Genomic DNA, 20,863 nt, shown 5'->3' with positions numbered 1-20,863 from the left:
GGGGGGGGGGGGCATATTGCATATAATGTTTGACGTCCTTGACATGAAATATTGAACACCACTGATGCAGAAACATAAGGATTTTCAGAAAACCGTCAGGATTTGAAGACATTCGACGTCAGGGCTAAACGGGTTAAGAGTAGACAATGAAACAGTCCTTTCCTGTTTGTTACGGTATCGTGAATTGGCAGGGCATTTACCACTGGCATTAACCCATTCTGACCTGAGATCAGATTCATACGAGGTTTCCACTGGACACACACTGGTCTGATGAACCCATTCTGACCTGAGATCAGATTCTAAAAAATGTCAGTCGCTCTTCGATTTTTCAAAATAGCAGACCTACAAGCTCGTAGCGCGCCACTCGGTGGCGCGCTATGAGCTTGTAGATCTGCTATTTTTCAATAGCTAAAGCATAACATGATGCTGAACACCATAATGGGTTCCCGGTCTGAATGGGTTAATATACGGCGCTCCAGACACCAAGGCGTGCTTTCTACATTGTAAATCACGAGCAAAGAAATGCAGGCTGTTTTTCGCCCTGGACTTGGAGTAACCATCAAAGACGTGTATTTCTCCATACGAAAGGCAATGATACAGGCCGGTCCCTTTTGAAGATGGTTTTTTTTTTTTTTTTTTTGAAATTTCTTTCCCCCTGTCCTTCCTTCATAGGCCTGTTTTCCTGTGAATAGAATACCCATCCAGTTTTCCATTTTTCAAACGTTTTTTTTTTTTTTTTTTTTTTTTTTTAGTGCGGCGAATATCTCAATGATGTCACATTTGGCCACATGGAAGGTTTATATTGACTTTTGGACCATCAGGGCTAGTTTGGTAATATCGTGGGTTTGAAATAAGTATACTGCTCAGAGATAATGTTACACGTTAGCTATTGAAAATAGCAGATCTGCAAGCTCGTAGCGCGGCACTCTGTGCCACGCTATGAGCTTGTAGATCTGCTATTTTTTTTTTTTTTCATTTTCAGTGCGGCGAATATCTCAATGATGTCACATTTGGCCACATGGAAGGTTTATATTGACTTTTGGACCATCAGGGCTAGTTTGGTAATATCGTGGGTTTGAAATAAGTATACTGCTCAGAGATAATGTTACACGTTAGCTATTGAAAATAGCAGATCTGCAAGCTCGTAGCGCGGCACTCTGTGCCACGCTATGAGCTTGTAGATCTGCTATTTTTGAAAAATCGTGAAAATGTGGCGCAAACCTTTGAATATATATATTCTTTCAGAGCACACGTTTTTAACTCAAATCTTTGCTTCTGGGGGGGTCCCTGGGGGGGGGGGGGGGGGGGGGGGGGGTCTGTCGGCGGCCAATTACATATAATTTTGGGGATCCTTGACATGAAAATGTTTAAGAACAACTGACATGGAAACATAGGGTTTTTCAGAAAACTGAAAAAACAGATTCAGAAGACATTTGTAGAATCGTTCCCAGGTCTCTAAATGGGTTAATTCTATTCCGCCGCTAGCTTTTTTTTAATGGTTCTTGATTAACCCATTCTGACCGGGAACCCATTTTGGTGTTGGCATCATGTCATGCTTTAGCTATTGAAAAATAGCAGATCTACAAGCTCAGGCGCGCTACGAGCTTGTAGGTCTGCTATTTTTTGAAAAATCGAAGAACGACTGACGTTTTTTTAGAATCTGATCTCAGGTCAGAATGGGTTCATCAGACCCAGTGTGTGTCCAGTGGAAAAACTCGTATGAATCTGATCTCAGGTCAGAACGGGTTAAGCAGCGTTTGAGCAGGTCTGCTGGTTCTGTTCATTCATTATTTCGACGTGCACTCTGCGCTCGCGCGGCGACCCGTTCTCTGAGGTACGCGGTACACTCTTGATTTATCGTCGATAAACGGGCTTGTAATTTGTGTATTCACGGCCGCGCTCTCGACTCTTGTTTTCCTTTTATGATTGAATAAGGGTTGAGGAATCCTTCACTTCTGGGAGCAGGCGAGGACAATTAGATATTCATGTCATTAGTGCTTTGCTCCGAAGACTGTCTGGCCAGTGATTGACTGATTAGAGTACGCTGAACTGTTGGCATCACGTAGTTTTCATTAGTGTTGTTGACCACAGAAGCAGCTGTCCTGCATCTTGAAGACAAAAGACGACAATACAGTAATGTGTGTACAATGCATCATCGTAAAAGGGCCTTTCTGTGTGGAGTTTGCATGTTCTCCCCGTGTCCCCTAGGGTAGGTATACCCCTCACAAAAAACATGCAGTAATCCTGGTCTCTAAACTGCCTCCCCCCTGGCCAGCCGGTGGCGCCTGATGGAGGGGAAAGGAACTGGTTGGAATAACGTGTTCCTTCCACGCGCTATACGTCCAACCAGGGAAACTCCCCCCCTGTCAGGTGTAAAAGGAGCAACTTGGACACTCGGGCATGAAGGAAGCATGAGTTCAAGTCCGTTGCTCTCCCCTTGTCCCCCATATATGGGGACTAGGTTGGCGGAGGGTGTGTAGAGCCCAGAATTGTTGGCCAAAATTCAGAGGACAAAAACAAGACCTGAGAACTATTATTAGTGGACAGCGGATTTGGCCGTTGTTGCCCATATAGAGCGCGACCCTCAATCACCCCATTGGAATGCAAATTAAATGCATGCCTTTCAGCCTCTGTGTCCTACCGTCTGTCTGGCAGGTATCTCTCTTTGAAGACCTTTAGTGCTACTGATTGTGCGCGGGGGGGGGGGACGACAATTAAATAACACATTTTGGGGCGGGAACCCCTTTTGGTGTTTTTAAAGCATCCTGTTCTACTTTAGCTATTGAAAAATAGCTGATCTACAAGCTCATAGCGCGCCACCGAGTGGCGCGCTACGAGCTTGTAGGTCTGCTATTTTTGAAAAGTCGTGAAAATGTGGCGCAAATCTTTGAATGTATATATTTCAGAGCGAACGTTTTTAACTAAAGTATTGGCTTCTGGGGGGGGGGTCCCCGGAGGAACTACATATTTTGAGATGGGGGTCCGTGGCCCAATAGAGATAATTCTGGGGGTCCTTGACATGAAAAAGGTTGAGCACAACTGACATATAGAAACATGGGATTTTCTGAAAAATGTTAGGATTTAGAAGACTTTTTTTCCAGTCCAAAAATGGGTTAACACATCTTGGCTGCCCCAAAAATGTAATTCCTGGAAACGCCCACTGTGCATCGTTCTTCACGTACTGTATATATAGCGCCTGTTTACGGTAACGCGTTGCTCAACGCTCACATCTCGCTGTGTTGACGCATCATTACGACTTCCTCGGCCAGCATGTTGAATGAGATGTTTGTTAGCTCATTTGAATGGATAGCATATTATTGTCATTGTCGGTACTGTACTGCACTTGTACTGTACGTTGATGATCAAGACAGCTGAGCACGAATTGATATGATTATTTGCCATACATTTCTTTCACGGTGGCGTTTTGCACAAAAAACCGCTACTAATTGCAATGGAAATTCTCACCAGCTTGCTTTGCTATTTGAGTTGAATTAATTGGTCTTGAGTGAATATTCCCTAATTAGTTGTGCAGAGGCTCTATTCCTCCAGGGGCGTGTACCAGGTTTAACCCATTCAGGACGGGAACACACCTTTTGGTGTGTTTTTAAGCTTTAGCTATTGGGAAAAATAGCAGATCTACAAGCTTGTACGTCGTAGGTCTGCTATTTTTGTGCAAATCCTTGAATATATATTCTTTCACGGTGAACGTTTTAAACTCATACCTTTTGCTTCTGGGGTAGGGTGGGGGGGGGGTGTCCCCTGGAACAACATATTTTCAGATGGGTGGCCAAATACATATCTTTTGGGTGGTCCTTGACATGAAACATGTTTCAGAACGACTGACATTAGAAACATGAGGTTTTTTATCAGAAACCCCGTCGGGGTTTCAGAAGAAGGCATTCGTAGAATTCGTCCTCGGGTCCAAGTGGTTTAACCCATTCTGAACGGGAACCCATTTTGGTGTTATAGCATCATGTTATGCATTAGCTATTGAAAAACAGCAGATCTACAAGCTCATAGCGTGCCACCGAGTGGCACGCTATACGAGCTTGTAGGTCTGCTATTTTTGAAAAATCGAAGAACGACTGACATTTCTAGAATCTGATCTCAGGTCAGAATGGGTTCATCAGACCAGTGTGTTGTCCAGTGGAAACCTCGTATGAATCTGATCTCAGGTCAGAATGGTTTAATCTCCCATCTATATTCCACTAGTATTGCTGATAACTGATCAGTCAGCTCCAACGAGGCGTGGAGGGGATGAGAGGACATCTGTCTGCCCAGACGTTCGCCTCCCTTCCTCACAGCGAGAGAATGAGAGAGAGAGAGACACTTCCTCACAGTGTGTATGAGAGAGAGAGAGAGAGAGCGGCTGGGAGCTTCTCTGTGCTTCCACTAATTTGCTCTAGCGCTGTCCATCACTTGACATTGATGTCCATTAGTAGACAAGACATCTCCGGGGGATCATTTCCGCGTTGGTTTCATCTCTCCAGTTTCCCTCCCATCTCAATCCTTCATTAGGGGGCTGGGCATATAGCTCTGATGGCCGTGTCCCTCTTGTATTTACCTTTCTTCTAATTCTTCTATCAATTCTTCTGGCAGGACGGGCCTGGACGGTGGGTGGGCATGCAAATAAACACAACTTTATGCGCGTATAGGTTTGGACTCCGGCCCCTTTGCCAAACTTCCAAAAACCAACCTTAACACGGTTAAAACGGTTACAAAACAAGACCTGAGTTATACAAACGTACTTTCATGTTTTCTTTTTCAGTCTATACACAAAAGCAGTTTTTTTTTTTTTTTTGGTGTAGTTTAATCTTTTTGTCTATTAGCCGAGGTAGTGGTGGGGAGTGTTGTTCTGGTATAGCCCACCTTATATAGTGGAGGAGGCCCAGAGACAGCCAAATCATTCTAATGAGGACCGGTTCTGTCGGTCCGACTCCAGAAGTGTTCTGGAGGGAAACTGTGAAAGTCATTGAGAGCAAGTCGTCCATCTCTCCAACAATGCCCATGTGTCTTAATTTAGAAACCCCGCCTGTGTGAAACAATAATCCTCCCAACCATTCGAACACACTCTATAAATGCCCATTATCCCATTTAGGTCTGACGTTGACATTTATAAAAAGAAATCTTCAAAATCCTGACATTTTTCTGAAATACCTCATGTTTCTGTATCAGTTGGTGCTCAATATTTCATGTCAAGGATCCCGCAAATTATATGTAATATTATGCCTCCGCCCGCCCCCATCTGAAAATATGTTGTTCCAGCCGGGACCTAGAAGCACCGAATTGAGTTAAAATGTTCACTCTTCAACAATATATATTAAAAGATTTGAGGCACATTTTCACGATTTTTTTCAAAAAAAATAGCAGACCTACAAGCTCGTAGCGCGCCACTCGGTTTGCGCGCTATGAGCTTGTAGATCTGCCATTTTTTTCAGTAGCTAAATTATAACGTAATGTTTAAAACACCAAAAAGGGTGTTCCCCGTCCAGAATGGGTTAAGAACGTGCCAGCCTCTGTGCTCCCATAATGCTCTCATTATTCACATGGAACGGGGTTGGGAGTCGATCCTTGGCACAGTGTCCCGTTTTTCTCCCGTTGTCCCAAAAATGACGGATAATAATTTATAAACGGCCAGAGAGAGAGAGAGAGAGAGAGAGAAAGAGCACAACATTGTTGATTGTTATGGTGGAAACTCATTGTCTTTTCATCGACTCAGAAACTCCAGGGGAACCTTTTATTTTTGAATGACCAGGAAAAGTGCATCTAAGACTTAACTTCTGAATGCTTAACTGGTTCTCAAAGCTGTGTCCTCGGAGAATTCAGTGAACCTCCATTTGCAGTCCTCCAGACCAGACCCAGACCAATCCAGTCTGGGGCGGCTGTGGCTCAGGAGGTATATAGAGCAGGTCGTCCAATGATCCCTGGGGGTCGGCGGTTCGAATCCCGGCTCCTCCTCCTTCATGTCTACATGTCGAAGTGTCCTTGGGCAAAGACACTGAACCCCACATTGCCTCCAATGAGTCGGTCGGTGTGTGAGCTCGCCACCGTCGGTGTGAGAATGTGGGAAGTGAGTACTCCAGCGTCGACTGTTCGCCGCGTCACCTCCCAATGTATGAATGAATGAACCGTTGTAAAAGCACTTTGAGCACTTGAGGAAAAGCGCTATAAAAAAAATGCAATTCATCATTATTATTATTATTATAGGGCTCACCACCTAGGCTGAAATTGTCGGCTCCTCTTAGACTTAAACGTAAAAAAAATCCACATCCCTAGTTTTTGCAAAACTCTGTGAAATTGCATTGGAACTTTAACTATACTCTTGCCAGGGGACATTATTGTGTGCGACGCTTTGGTTAGATTTCAGAACTTGTCATCTTTTTCAGAACACGAGTTGGCAGGTCTATATCTGTGGCATTATTTATTACCAGTCTTGTTCTTCCAGTAACACTTCGTTAAAGTTAAGCTTGTTCTTATTCTCCAGTCAAGTTATACTAAGGGTTTATCCTAGGTGCTAGTACCCTTTTCATTGTCTCCACCAGGCCGAAGGCATGGGGAGAGAGTATGTTTTATTGTCTCCACCAGGCCGAAGGCATGGGGGAGAGAGTATGTTTTATTGTCTCCACCAGGCCGAAGGCATGGGGAGAGAGTATGTTTTATTGTCTCCACCAGGCCAAAGGCATGGGGAGAGAGTGTTTTATTGTCTCCACCAGGCCGAAGGCATGGGGGAGAGAGTGTTTTATTGTCTCCACCAGGCCGAAGGCATGGGGGAGAGAGTATGTTTTATTGTCTCCACCAGGCCGAAGGCATGGGAAGAGAGAGTATGTTTTATTGTCTCCACCAGGCCGAAGGCATGGGGGAGAGAGTATGTTTTATTGTCTCCACCAGGCCGAAGGCATGGGGAGAGAGAGCATGTTTTATTGTCTCCACCAGGCCGAAGGCATGGGAAGAGAGAGTATGTTTTATTGTCTCCACCAGGCCGAAGGCATGGGGGAGAGAGTATGTTTTATTGTCTCCACCAGGCCGAAGGCATGGGGAGAGAGAGCATGTTTTATTGTCTCCACCAGGCGAAGGCATGGGGAGAGAGAGTATGTTTTATTGTCTCCACCAGGCCGAAGGCATGGGGAGAGAGAGTATGTTTTATTGTCTCCACCAGGCCGAAGGCATGGGGAGAGAGAGTATGTTTTATCGTCTCCACCAGGCCGAAGGCATGGGGGGAGAGAGTATGTTTTATTGTCTCCACCAGGCCGAAGGCATGGGGAGAGAGAGTATGTTTTATTGTCTCCACCAGGCCGAAGGCATGGGGGGAGAGAGTATGTTTTATTGTCTCCACCAGGCCGAAGGCATGGGGAGAGAGTATGTTTTGATGACTGTTTGTGTACATAGTTTGGGGCGGCGGTGGGTCAGGGGTAGAGTGGCCGGATGGTAACCGCAAGGTTGCCAGTTCGAACCCTGTGGGCTCCCCAGAGTTAGTGTCGAAGTGTCCTTGAGCAAGACTCTGAACCCCTAATTGCTCCTGATGTGCTCGTTTGGTGACTTGCATGGTTTCCGCCGCCATCGGTGTGTGAATGTGTGTGTGAATGTGTGTGTGTGAATGGGTGAATTGATGCACAATCTATGTAAAGCGCTGACCTTGGATAAAAGCGCTATATAAATGCACCATTCCCCGTTTACTGTCACTTTCATTTCTTTGCACCTGTAACGCTGTTGTGATCTTACTGTGAGGTTTAATTTAACGACAAATGATAAACTTTAACGAGAATACACTTATTCATAAAGCACTTCAATCAAAACATGGTCACAGGAGGCTTTACAGTAACGAGATAAAAGACGAGGTTAAAAACGACGACGTTCAATAATTAAAACAAAGGGTATAAGGAAGTGAACGAACGAATGAATGAATCCAAGGGAAAATCCCAGTAAAACGTAACGCATGCCCATATTATTACGTTGCATTTTACTACAGTATATTCCATAAACCCTGATTTCACGATTATTGCTGCATCTTCCATGAAGTTGCATACCTGTCCGTAGTACAGTCCCCCGTCATTTGATGTGTATAATATTGTACCACCTCCTCCAGGCACACACACACACACACACACACACACGTACACACAGACGCATCCTTTCTCCCCTCTCCGCTGAAACGGTCTGTTGGCTCCGGAAAACACTGACAATAACTGGCCTGCTGCTTGGCCCAATAAGGGTTAAATAATGAAATGTCCTCTAAATCCTGACAGTTTTCAGTTTTCAGTCGTCCTCAAACATATGCATGTCAAGGACCCCCCAAATATGACATTGGTTGCCGACCCCCCCCCATCTGCAAATATGTTGTTCCACAGTGACCCTCCCAGAAGCAAAGATTTGAGTAAAAAAAACTCGCTCTGTAACAATATATATTCAAAGATTTCAGGCACATTTTTACGATTCTTTTTCTAAAATAGCAGACCCACAAGCTCATAGCGCGGCACCTATGAGCTTGTATATCTGCTATTTTTCAATAGCTAAAGCATGACATAATGCTTAAAAAACACCAAAAGGGGTTCCCGCCCCGAGAATGGCTTAAACTTGACGTGTGTTGTTGTCGTTTTGTCCCGACCTCCAGGACACGTTGCCTTGTCTGGCTTGTCTACGGGGGAGGTTGGCACCTCAAGCCATCCTGGCCCCCACCATCACATCTGTCATGCTTAAACCATTCTGAACGGGAACCCATTTTGGTGTCGGCATCATGTTATGCTTTAGCTATTGAAAAATAGCAGATCTACAAGCTCATAGCGCGCCACCGAGTGGCGCGCTACGAGCTTGTAGGTCTGCTGTTTTTGAAAAATCGAAGAACGACTGACATTTTTAGAATCTGATCTCAGGTCAGAATGGTTTAATCAGACCAGTGTGTGTCCAGTGGAAAACCTCGTGTGAATCTGATCTCAGGTCAGAATGGGTTAACCGCGGCGGCGGCGTGTCGCGTCACCGTGTGACGTTGACCAAACTGCATCCGACCAAGCTGGCTGACTTTATGTCAAAGTAGACGTGATGTTTTTATGTTCAAAGTGGTGGCGATTGTGTTGGAATTTGTGCGTCATCAATCTATAGTCGACGGGAGGGAGGGAGGGAGGGAGAGGGTCTGAATCAAAGCGTCTAACTAAATTAGACTAAATTGTTGTTGTGAATTGTAAATGTCCCGGGTTTTGCCATGAGGACCCCTCGGGTAAGCATCTGATTGGGTGGGCTGTCCTCGGGTAAGCATCTGATTGGGTGGGCTGTCCTCGGGTAAGCATCTGATTGGGTGGGCTGTCCTCGGGTAAGCATCTGATGATTGGGTGGGCTGTCCTCGGGTAAGCATCTGATGATTGGGTGGGCTGTCCTCGGGTAAGCATCTGATGATTGGGTGGGCTGTCCTCGGGTAAGCATCTGATGATTGGGTGGGCTGTCCTCGGTTAAGCATCTGATTGGGTGGGCTGTCCTCGGGTAAGCATCTGATGATTGGGTGGGCTGTAACGCAGTTTTGTTGTTGGTCAGTTCACGTGTCGGATTCGGGGACACACCGTTTCAAAACCTATTTCTGGTCCTGGGGGGGGGGGGGGGGGGGGGGCGGTCCTTAATGTAACCAGTCACATTGTTAGTTTTTAGATTTGGTAGCAGCATGCAGGAATGGGGAAGTGTAGTGTGTGTGTGTGTGTGTGTGTGTGTGTGTGTGTGAGAGGAAGGTATGGGTAGTGTGTGAGGATTGAGGAAGCAGCAATTTGAATCGTTTAAGGAGTCCATCATGAAATATTAATGACCACAGGGACCCACACCAGGGGTATACTGTTAGGTTTTATTCTTCGGCCTATCAGGCCCACCACAGTTAACTCATTTAGTCCTGACGTCAAAATGAAAAACCTCATGTTTCTGTTATCCGTGGTTCTCAATATTTCATGTCAAGGAACCCAAAAATGATAATGAAATATGCCGCCGACCCCCCCATCTGAAAATAGGTTGTTCCAGGGACACCTCCAGAAGCAAAAGATTTTAGTTAAAAAAAACTGAAACTCTGAAAGATTTGAGGCTCATTTTCACGATTTAAGAAAAACAGCAGACCTACAAGCTCGTAGCATGCCACTCGGTGGCACGCTATGAGCTTGTAGATCTGCTATTTTTTCAATAGCTAAATTATAACATAATGCTTTTTACAACACCAATAGGCGTTCCTGCCCAAAATGGGTTAATACCAAAAACCAGGTTTCTTTCCAGCTCTGCACACTAGACAGAAAAACGCTGGGATTTTTTATATAGTCTGTTTTTCTCCTCCTCGTTCCTTCAATTGAGTCTCCTCAACTTTCTCATCATCTGCTTATTACCGGGTGCTTCCAACGCCTTGTGTTATTGCCAAACATCAGCTCCGCGCCGTGCGTGCAACTCCCCATGTCGGGAGCAGAATAATGTAAGCCAATTTAACCCATTCTGGGCGGGAACCCCTTTTGGGTGTTTTAAAGCATTGTTATGCTTTAGCTGTTGAAAAACAGCAGATCTGCAAGCTCGTATAGCGCACCACCGAGTGGCGCGCTATAAGGGGGGTCCCTGGGTATAGGTCTGCTATTTTTGAAAAAATCATGAACATGTGGTGCAAAGCTTTGAATATATATTCTTTCAGAGTAAACGTTTTTAACTCAAATCTTTGCTTCATGGGAGGTGGGTCCCTGAAACAACACATTTTCAGATGGGGGGGGGGGGGGGGGGGGTCGGCGACCAATTTCATATATTTTTGGGGGTCCTTGACATGAAATATTGAGAACCGATGATATAGAAACATGAGGTTTTTCAGGGGGAAAAAAATACATTTTTTAAAAGTGACTTTATTTTGACGTCAGGCCTAACTGTGTTAATGAACACACCAGCTCCTGATGGTACCTTGTCAGGCCTATCTTGTGATATATTATTGGTGAGAGGAGGAGGAGGAGGAGGAGGGGAAAAGCGGCTGGCCGGAACTGTAATTCAGAAGGTGTGAAAATCACATTTGTTTACACTTTACAGCACAGGGGCGACGCGCAAGTACACAGTAATTGTCTCTGTGCCGTGAATGTTTTTCTGGTGGGGGTATTTTTTTTCTCTTTTTTTCTTCTCCCCCTCCTTTTAACCCAGTTTGGACTGAGGTTTCTAAATCCTAATTTTTTTCTGAAAAACCTCATGTTTCTAATGTCAGTGGTGCTCAACCTTTTTCATGTCAAGGACCCCCAGAATGATCTCTATTGGGCCACGGACCCCCCCATCTCAAAATATGTAGTTTAGGGACCCCCCCCCCACCACCCAGAAGCAAATATTTTAGTTAAAAATGTTCGCTCTGAAATATATATTCATTCAATGATTTGCGCCCAACATTTTAACGATTTTTCAAAAAAATAGCAGATCTACAAGCTCATAGCGCGCCACTCAGTGGCGCGCTATGAGCTTGTAGATCTGCTATTTTTCAATAGCTAAATTATAACGTAATGTTTTAAAACACCAAAAGGGGGTTCCCGCCCAAAATGGATTAAAATTGTCGCCAACTGACGATCAATGGTTGGCTGGTGGTGTGGTGGATTGTTTCCAGCACCTGGCTTCTTCTTGGAGAGATGCTTATTTATTGTGATTGTTCATGTTTTTAATTGGTCTTTTAACGAGAGGCCGTTTGCAATATCCTCCTTAGTCCTCCTCCTCCTCCTCGTACACCACGAGAACCCGAGAGCTAGGCTTGGGCAATATATCAATATTACCGTTTATCGTGATATTTGAAATCAATATCGGTAATATCGTGGAGTATATAAATAATATTGAATACCGATAATACCGTAATATCGTAATTTAATACCGATAATACACAATATCGTAATTTTACCGTCATGTAAATATGAATTTTCTTTAAAATAAACACCTACATTACTGTATGTGTGTGTCTGTGTGATGAATTTACAAGTAATTCATTTTAAACAACTATAATTTGCTTAAAAACTTAGTGTCCATGCATTGACTGGCACCGACGCTGAATTACGGTGACGAGGCGACAGCAGCGTTGTCGGAACCGCCTCCGCCCAGGAAAGCAAACAAAACATGGCGCCGGTGAGAGTAACGAGTCCTAGCAAGTTGGTTCATAAAAAACATACTGATGTTTTGCAGCATTTCGGGTTCCAGACAAATTAAAAAGGCTGATAATCGATAATACCGATAATCGCGATATTATTCACGGTATCAATACCGATATCAAAAAATCAATATCGCCCAAGCCTACCGAGAGCATATCGCTTTGACATGCCGTTGCTTGAGTGCAGATTATTTGTGTTTTTTTGAGTTGTTCATTGCTTAATTTTCACCTCACCTAAAATCTGTCTTGTCTTTGATGTCAGACGGGATTTCTCGGAGCAATCCGTGTCGTTTTTTCTCCATGGGATACAGACGCTGTGGCTGAGCTCTTTTTCGGGGGTTCCCGCCCATTCTGGGCGGGAACCCCTTTTGGTGTTTTTTTATTTTTAATGTCTTTTTTTGCAGCTTCCGCCTTTATTTTTATATTTTTTTATAGAGGGACAGACAGTACGCTGACAGGGAATGGGGAGAGAGATGGGGGAGTGACATGCAGTAAAGGCCGTCGGGATCGGGAGTCGAACCAGCGGCCACACTGCCAGACTCGGGCTACCGGCCAAGGTGCCTGGACCGCTGAGCCACGGCCCAGGCCCCTTTTTTGTGTTTTAAGCATTATGTTGTACTTTGGCTGTTGACGAGCTTGTAGGTCTATTTTTGAAAAATCGTGAAAATGTGCCTGAAATCTTTGAATATATATATATTCTATCAGAGCCAACGTTAACTCAAATCTTTGCTACTGGGAAGGGTCCCTGCATGGAACAACATTATTTTCAGGCCAATTACATATATCTTTGGGGGTCCTTGACATGAAATAGTTTGGGAACGACTGACATAGAAACATGTTTTTTTTTCTTCTGAAAACTCATGATTTTAGAAGACATTTTGTAGAATAATCGTCCTCGCGTCCAAATGTGTTAAGCAGTATTTTCTATGGTGGGATGCTGCTTGTTGATGGTGGTGACGGTGCCGAGCTGTAATTATGATGGCTGTATCTAATTACACTACATTAAACACTAATTGCAATTGGAATCGGATTCCAATTGATTAGGCTACGGTTACACTAAGTGGGAATCAATTTTGAAGTTTTTAATGGTGTATTAACGTTGATTGGTAATCCACACCTACAGCTAATTAAATGATCTTTTATATAAATTATATCCCATCTTCTTTAACCGTGAGTTAACCAATGGCGTTTTTTTTTTAGTTTTGGCGGAAATTAACCCATTTTGTACGGGAACCCCTTTTGGTGTTATAGCATTATGTTATGCTTTAACTATTGAAAAATAGCAGATCTACAAGCTCGTAGCGCGCCACCGAGTGGCGCGCTACGAGCTTGTAGGTCTGCTATTTTTGAAAAGTCGTGAAAATGTGGTGCAAATCTTTGAATATATATATATATATATAGATATATTTCAGAGCGAACGTTTTTAACAAAAATATTTGTTTTTGGGGGCGTCTCTGGAACGACATATTTTGAGATGGGGGTCCGTGGCCCAATAGAGATAATTCCGCGGTTGAGCACCACTGACATAGAAACATGGGTTTTTCAGAAAAAAAATGGATTTTGAAGTCTTTTTTTTATTATCGACCTCAGTCCAAAATGGGTTAACCGATAACATTCTTTGAGTTTTGTCGGAAATTAAAAAAAAACGATAACCTTGCAGTTTGAGGGAGATTTTTTTGATGATTGATGCTTTTCCTTCGGCCATTCGCTGTATAGTTCTGGGCAGGGCGCGGGGTGGGTGGGAGGGACTAAAACAGGGCGTGGTCCTGTGTGAGCTAACGGAGCTGTGGTTCCTGTTCCCACACGGGAAGGTGAGGGAGAGGAGGAGGAAGAAGGCATTTATCCCATTTTGGGCAGGAACACCTTTTGGTGTTGGCATCATGTTATGCTTTAGCTATTGGAAAATAGCAGATCTACAAGCTCATAGTGCGCTATACGAGCTTGTATAGGTCTGCTATTTTTGAAAAGACGAAGAACGACTGACATGGAAACATAGCTTTTTCAGAAAACTGTCAGGATGTAGAAGACTTTTTTTTTTAGAATCTGATCTCAGGTCAGAATGGGTTAAAACAAACGGTGCCTATAGCTAGAACCCAATCTTGGATTATTTTTTGTTCAGAACGCCGTTAGAGAAAGCTCTTTGAGTTGGCCAATAACGTTGATTGGGGTGCGCGGGGGTGGGGGGGGTTGGAAGAAGTTTGAGTGGTGGAAGTATAAGTTAGTCCTTTATATAGTTTTCGGTTTCTTTGGGCTTTGTGCGGAAGAATGAGTTGAAGACCACCTCAGCCGCCCCGTAGTACCTTCAGAACACTGGCTTATACCAAAACTCCCACTCAAGTATATTCTAGGGTGGTGGGGGGCGGTTATTGGTGCTGATGTTGAAAGTGTGTGTGTGTGGGAGGAGGGAGGGGGGGTGTTGAGGTAGGTAAACCTCCCACGGCTCCTTTCCGCACCCCCCACTCCCCCCCCCACCCCCCCAGCAGCGAGCGAGCGACCGTATCGCTAATGAAGAGCTCAATTTAGTCCAGTGACGTCGCCTATACCTAGCCACACAGCCCTGCAACGAGCTGAGTGGCTGAGCACCGCGCTGACATCACAGAGCCCTGCCGTTGATTTGGCGCTGTCTCCGAGGCTTTCGGGGGAGAGAGAGAGAGAAAGAGAGAGGGAGAGAGAGGAGAGTCTCAACCACCACCACCATGCGGGGCTCTGCTGGTGCTTAGCTTAGACGGAGACGGAGCGGAGAGCGGAGCGGAGCAGAGACGCTCCTCCAGTCCTAGAGAGCGAGAGAGACGGAGAGAGCGTGAGAGAGGGAGACGGAGAGAGAGTGGGAAAGTGGTCGGAGAAGAGCAGAGTAGGGGAAGGGAGAGAGAGAGAGAGAGAGAGAGAGAGAGAGAGGAAAGGGGGGCTGTTTTCGGAGAGCGTTTTCTCTCCGAGCAGCAACTTTCACAGCCAATGCAGCCTCTGGTACTATGGAAACTAAACCCCTGACCAATGGAAATAATGCAGACTACAATGTGGCAGGTATGTTGGTGGTTTCGGTTCGGTTCGGTTTGCGCGCGTGCACACGCACTACTACACACACGCGCGCACACACCACACACACACACACACACCGGTGCAGGTATATAGCGGCACAATGTCCACACCTTGTTTTAAACACCTGCTTTTGTCTGACTGAAGGCTCTTCTTTCTGTTGAACTGAATAAGGGGCCGTTTCTTTGTCTCTTGTCCAGAGAGGTCTTGTTTACTGTTTTTCTTTTTTTCCTTTTTTATTTATTTTATCATGTGATTCAAGTTTTTTTTTCTCCCATTAATTATGTGATTCAAACATTGTTTTAAGTATACAAACTAAAACTTCTGAGCGTTCTCTGAAGTTTCCTTCCCCGTTATTCAAGAAGGTGAAAAGAATTGAGTCGTTTGTGTTTTTTCGGTATAACCTTGATGTTGGCCATATGAAAAAAATAATATATATATACTTTGTGTGTGTGTGTGTGTGTGTGTGTGTGTATATGTATATGCGTGTATGTATGTATGTATGTATATATATATATATATATATACCGGTATATATAATTGCCTTTTTTGCATTGTTTGCGTTTGCTTTTTCAAAGGCTTTTCGCCCTCTCTAGGTTAGCGCTAGAAAGGGAGGGATGGTGGGCGGTTGGGGCTGACGACTGGAGGAGGGGGGGGGTGGTGAAAGCAGTGTGCTTTCTCCCCCCACTGCGATCTTTTGATGTGGCATGAATAGTGCGACAGTCCTCTCCTCGGACCCAAGCTGCTCAGTGTGGCTTTCTAAAAACCCCCCTCTCTCTCTCTCCTCCTCCCCGCTGTGCCTCCATGCCTCCTCGGAACATGGATGGGAAATGCTATGTGCAACTGTCTGAACCTTATGCTCTCCATTCTTGCATTTTATTTTACCTCCTAATGTTTGAAAAGAGTCTCCTCCGCTCTCACTCACAGCCCATGTACCACCACGGGGCTTGTTGTGAGGACAAAGTGGCTTTTTTTGCAAAGCAGGGAAAAATAAATACATTTGTATATATTATATATGCTGCCTGGCATCTGTGCGGCATTGTTAATGCTCTTTCCGTGAGAGTGTTTTCGTTTTAATTGTGCGGCTACTACTACTACTACTACTACTAATAACCAGCGGGCTGAGAAAGGCATGTGAAAAGGCATGTGTTGTGTATATATATATATATATATATATTTTTTTTTAAGATTTTTTTGCGGCTTACGCCTTTTATTGGGTTTTTTGAAGGGACAGACACAGTATAGGCTGACCTGAAACGAGAGAGAGAGATGGGGGGGGGGAAGACATGCAGTAAAAAGGCCGTGTCGGGCTCGGGAGTCGAACCCGCGGCTACACTGCGACTGGATTATACCAGTCGGGGTGCCCAGACGGTTACGCCACCGTGCGGCATTGTTAATGCTCTCCGTGATTTGTTTTCATTTTAATTGTGCGGCTACTACTACTATTAACCAGCGCGCTGAGAAAGGCATGTGAGAAAAGGCATGTGTTGTATTGGGTTGACGACGTCTTGTGTATGCTGTGTGTATGTGCTTGCCTGGTTCTCTGGGAGTTTAATGCACTTTTTTTTATTATTGTGCTTTCTGTTATTTGGCTGATGAAATGACTTCAACCCATTCTGGACGGTCGGGAACACTCTTTTTGGTGTTTTAACTAAAGCATTATGTCATGTCATACTTTTTAGCTATTGAAAAATAGCAGATCTACAAGCTCGTAGCGCGCCACCGAGTGGCGCGCTACGAGCTTGTAGGTCTGCTATTTTTGGGAAAAAATCGTAAAAAAAATGCTGGCACAAATCTTTGAATATATATTCTTTCAGATGATATTATTTTTAATCTTTTTAATTTTATCTAAATGCGTTAACGCCCTGCAGTAAGTAGTGATCAGGTTTTTTTTTCCACCTTTTTTTTCTCTCCTTTCTAACAGTTTATTGGTAATAGCAGTTATTCCATTTCGTGTATATGATACCTTAGGGGGGGGGGGGACGACCCGTTGGCAAATTATTTTTATGCTAACTATGCCCTGAAACCGTTCGTAGCGTAATTGGCAGAGCGGGACCACTTGTATTCAGTCTCTCTAGAACGAACGTCTGCATATCATTTCTGCTAAATGGGGCAATCAAAGTCCCTGGGGGGGCGGAGGGGGGTGGGGGGGGAATGGTTTAGACAAGGTTAGAAATGGGGTTGGTCTCTCAGACATTAATGGATACCGCCGCCGCCGGGTTGGTGCTTTGGCAGTCAATTCAGGCCCTCCTCCTCTCTGCCCGGTCTTGCAGTGTCCTTAAATGTTCCTGTAATTGTAAATCTAATGAAGGAATGGGCCGGGGACACATTTTCGTGAATCCAACTCTAAATGTTATTGGTGCCAAATGTCAGCGCTATACCACGGCCCGGTTTGGTCCCAGTCAGTGCCAAGGTCTAGAACACCTCCTCGGCCCGGTTTGGTCCCGGTGCCACGGTCTAGAACACCTCCTCGGCCCGGTTTGGTCCCGGTGCCAAGGTCTAGAACACCTCCTCGGCCCGGTTTGGTCCCGGTGCCACGGTCTAGAACACCTCCTCGGCCCGGTTTGGTCCCGGTGCCAAGGTCTAGAACACCTCCTCGGCCCGGTTTGGTCCCGGTGCCAAGGTCTAGAACACCTCCCTCGGCCCGGTTTGGTCCCGGTGCCAAGGTGTAGAACACCTCCCTCGGCCCGGTTTGGTCCCGGTGCCAAGGTCTTGTACACACCGGCCCGGTTTGGTCCCAGTCAGTGCCAAGGTCTAGTTAGTACACCTGGGCCCGGTTTGGTCCCGGTGCCAAGGTCTAGTTGGTACACCTGGGCCCGGTTTGGTCCCAGTGCCACCAAGGTCTAGTACACACCGGCCCGGTTTGGTCCCGGTGCCAAGGTCTAGAACACCTCCTCGGCCCGGTTTGGTCCCGGTGCCAAGGTCAAGAACACCTCCTCGGCCCGGTTTGGTCCCGGTGCCAAGGTCTAGTTGGTACACCTGGGCCCGGTTTGGTCCCAGTGCCACCAAGGTCTAGTACACACCGGCCCGGTTTGGTCCCGGTGCCAAGGTCTAGTTCTAGTACACCTACTCGGCCCGGTTTGGTCCCGGTGCCAAGGTCTAGTTCTAGTACACCTCCTCAGCCCGGTTTGGTCCCGGTGCCAAGGTCTAGAACACCTCCTCGGCCCGGTTTGGTCCCGGTGCCGAGGTCTAGAACACCTCCCTCAGCCCGGTTTGGTCCCAGTGACAGGGTCTAGTTCTAGTACACCTACTCAGCCCGGTTTGGTCCCGGTGCCAAGGTCAGTGGCCTTTTGTTCAAATACCACCCGGCGCAATGAATCAGGCTCCTACTGTAGCTTCAGTAAAAGGTGGTAGGTGGTGGTTGGAGAAGTGTGTGTGTGTGTGTGTGTGTGTGTGTGTCTCACTCTCTGTCAGAGGCGGGGGTTAATGGCAGACCCAATACAAGCCCCAGAGATGCACTCCAGATAGCGTTTAACATTAGCCAGGAACAGGGCATAATTGCATTAAGATAAGGAGAGAGGAAAAGGCAAGGGAATATCGAGGCTCATGAAGGCAATTAAGTGGTGTAATTGCTGTATGCATGTAGCGCGCGGCTAACCTAAACTCCATATAGGAAGTCTCCTCATTAGAAGGAACGACGGAGTGGCAGGCGCCTTCCAAGCTGAAGGGGGGGGGACGAGGGGGGACGACGCGTGGTGGGCTATTTGATCCTTATCGCACCGGTTTCATTGAATTCACTTCATCCCCCCCGTTCCCCCCGCCTCGTTTTTCCCGCTGGTAATTGAAAGGAATGCTTGGCGGTAACCTCAGCGCTAGCCTTGAGGGTCAACTAGCCTTTCAGTGGTGTGTGTTTGTTTGTGTGTGTGTGTGTGTGTGTGTGTGTGTGAGAGAGACTTCCTCCATGTGACATACTGTGTACAACTGCGTGTGTGTGTGTGTGTGTGTGTGTGTGTACGTGAGTGTGTGTGTGTGTCCCACCTGGCAGAGGGGCCAAAGAAGCTCTCCGTACGGAGAAAGACGACGATGATGATGCTGTGATGGGGGTTGTGGTTTTTTCCAGGATGATGATTGCTCATATTATGGTCATTCATTACCTGACCGCAGGCCTGTTTAACCCATTCTGACCTGAGATCAGATTCATACGAGGTTTCCACTAGGACACACACTGGTCTGATGAACCCATTCTGACCTGAGATCAGATTCTAAAAATGTCAGTCGTTCTTCGATTTTTCAAAAAATAGCAGACCTACAAGCTCGTAGCGCGCCACTCGGTGGCGCGCTATGAGCTTGTAGATCTGCTATTTTTCAATAGCTAAAGCATAACATGATGCTGAACACCAAAATGGGTTCCCGGTCAGAATGGGTTAACCCTATTTTATATACTCTTGGGGGCTGTACGAAAATAGTTTCCGAGCTATAACATTCATTGCTCCCCCCTGACGAAGCAAGGACGGGCGGGTTGTGTTTTATTGTTGGGTTGTTCCAGGACCATTTTCCTCTTTTTTTTATTATCGGCCGGGGAGAGATGTTCGCCTGCTGACATTGACGATGCCACCGCTGAAATAAGGATGCCCGGTGGGTTAACTTAAACCAACTTATACCCCCATGGTGCAGTTAGGAAATAGAGGAATGGAATGGAAGCGCTGCAGGGATCTGTTAGTGGCTCTAAGGGCCGGTTCGTACTCTTATTTTAGAGCCGAATAAAAGTCGGTTCGGCGCTGTAGAGCCTACAATGTGACGTCATTTGAGTACCGTCCTAAAGTCGCCTCTTCGGTGCTACTGAAAATTCTGACGAGCCGAAATCATTTCGGCACTACAGCGCCGAAACAGCTGTAAAATAGGAGTATGAATCGGCCCTTAGATGGAGGTGCTCTTTGGTGATACAGGTAAAACCATACAGACAAAAGGTATCTTTCCTCCAAGTTGTACTGCTTGTCAAAAAATGTGAATTGCAGACTTGAAAGAAAAGAATCCAAGGCACTCCTCCGTCTTTAGGTGAAAAATTAAACAGTTTGTTTGATGATGAGCAAGGCAAATACATAACAGGACCTATACGCGTTTCGACCAATTTAAAATTTTCGTCAGGGTCTATCCCATGTGATTGGAGGAGGTGGTGGAGTCGTCGTTCGGCCCAGGTGTGTTTTGCAGGTTGTCGTCGTGTGTTGGGACTTAAGGACTTTATTGAAACCGATCGACAAGCTGTCAACGCGTTCACTATAGAACACTGTATGTGCTGCCGCGGCAACGACGCGTTGAGAGAGCTGTTCGTTCGATCGGCTATTTTCAGCAAAAAGGATTCCTCGGGGAGTTTAAGTGGGTTTAAAGGCTCTCATACATCCACCGATTGTATTATAGTCCGCAGAACTAGGAAATGTCCGCCTCGGATGGTGATGATGAGCCATGAGGCCCCCCCCACACACACCCACCGGCTTTACGTTGCGGTTGCTTTGTGTGTGTCCTCCTGATTCACATGGCGTTTGGTAAAAGCGTGTGTGCCTCTGGGGGGGGGGGGCGAGAGGTATGTGTGCCTTTTTTTGAAATGCAGTGAAACCTGCAGAGTGTGAACGGGATGCACCTTTTGTGTGTGAGGCATCGTGTCTGTCTGTCGATCGACTAACTAAAAAGAAGAAAAAAAACGGAACGGAAGGTCCTTGACATTACGAATGGTTGATGATGGCGCTATGGCTCTGAAAGGATGCTATTAAAGAGACCCCCCCCCCCCCCATTGTATGT

At 45.8% G+C, this 20,863-nt stretch overlaps 1 protein-coding gene across 5 annotated transcripts in view; it reads left to right on the top strand.

Annotated features, from left to right (window-relative positions):
- Positions 1 to 20,863, top strand: part of LOC308330619 (R3H domain-containing protein 1-like) — a 120,412-nt gene that overhangs the window by 21,315 nt on the left and 78,234 nt on the right. The window contains exon 1 of one of the 5 annotated variants that reach the window (XM_080785563.1): positions 14,992 to 15,118. The exons of the other annotated variants lie outside the window; for them this stretch is intronic. The gene's annotated coding sequence lies outside the window, so the exon portion shown is untranslated. Of the gene's footprint in view, positions 1 to 14,991; positions 15,119 to 20,863 lie in introns of those variants that run through there. 5 annotated transcript variants of the gene reach the window in all.

The sequence above is a fragment of the Protomyctophum bolini genome, assembly GCF_963924005.1.
Source record: "Protomyctophum bolini genome assembly, chromosome: 16".
Lineage (NCBI taxonomy): Eukaryota > Metazoa > Chordata > Actinopteri > Myctophiformes > Myctophidae > Protomyctophum > Protomyctophum bolini.
The sequence above is the reverse complement of the archived record's forward strand: the minus strand, read 5'-3'. Positions and strand labels throughout refer to the sequence as shown.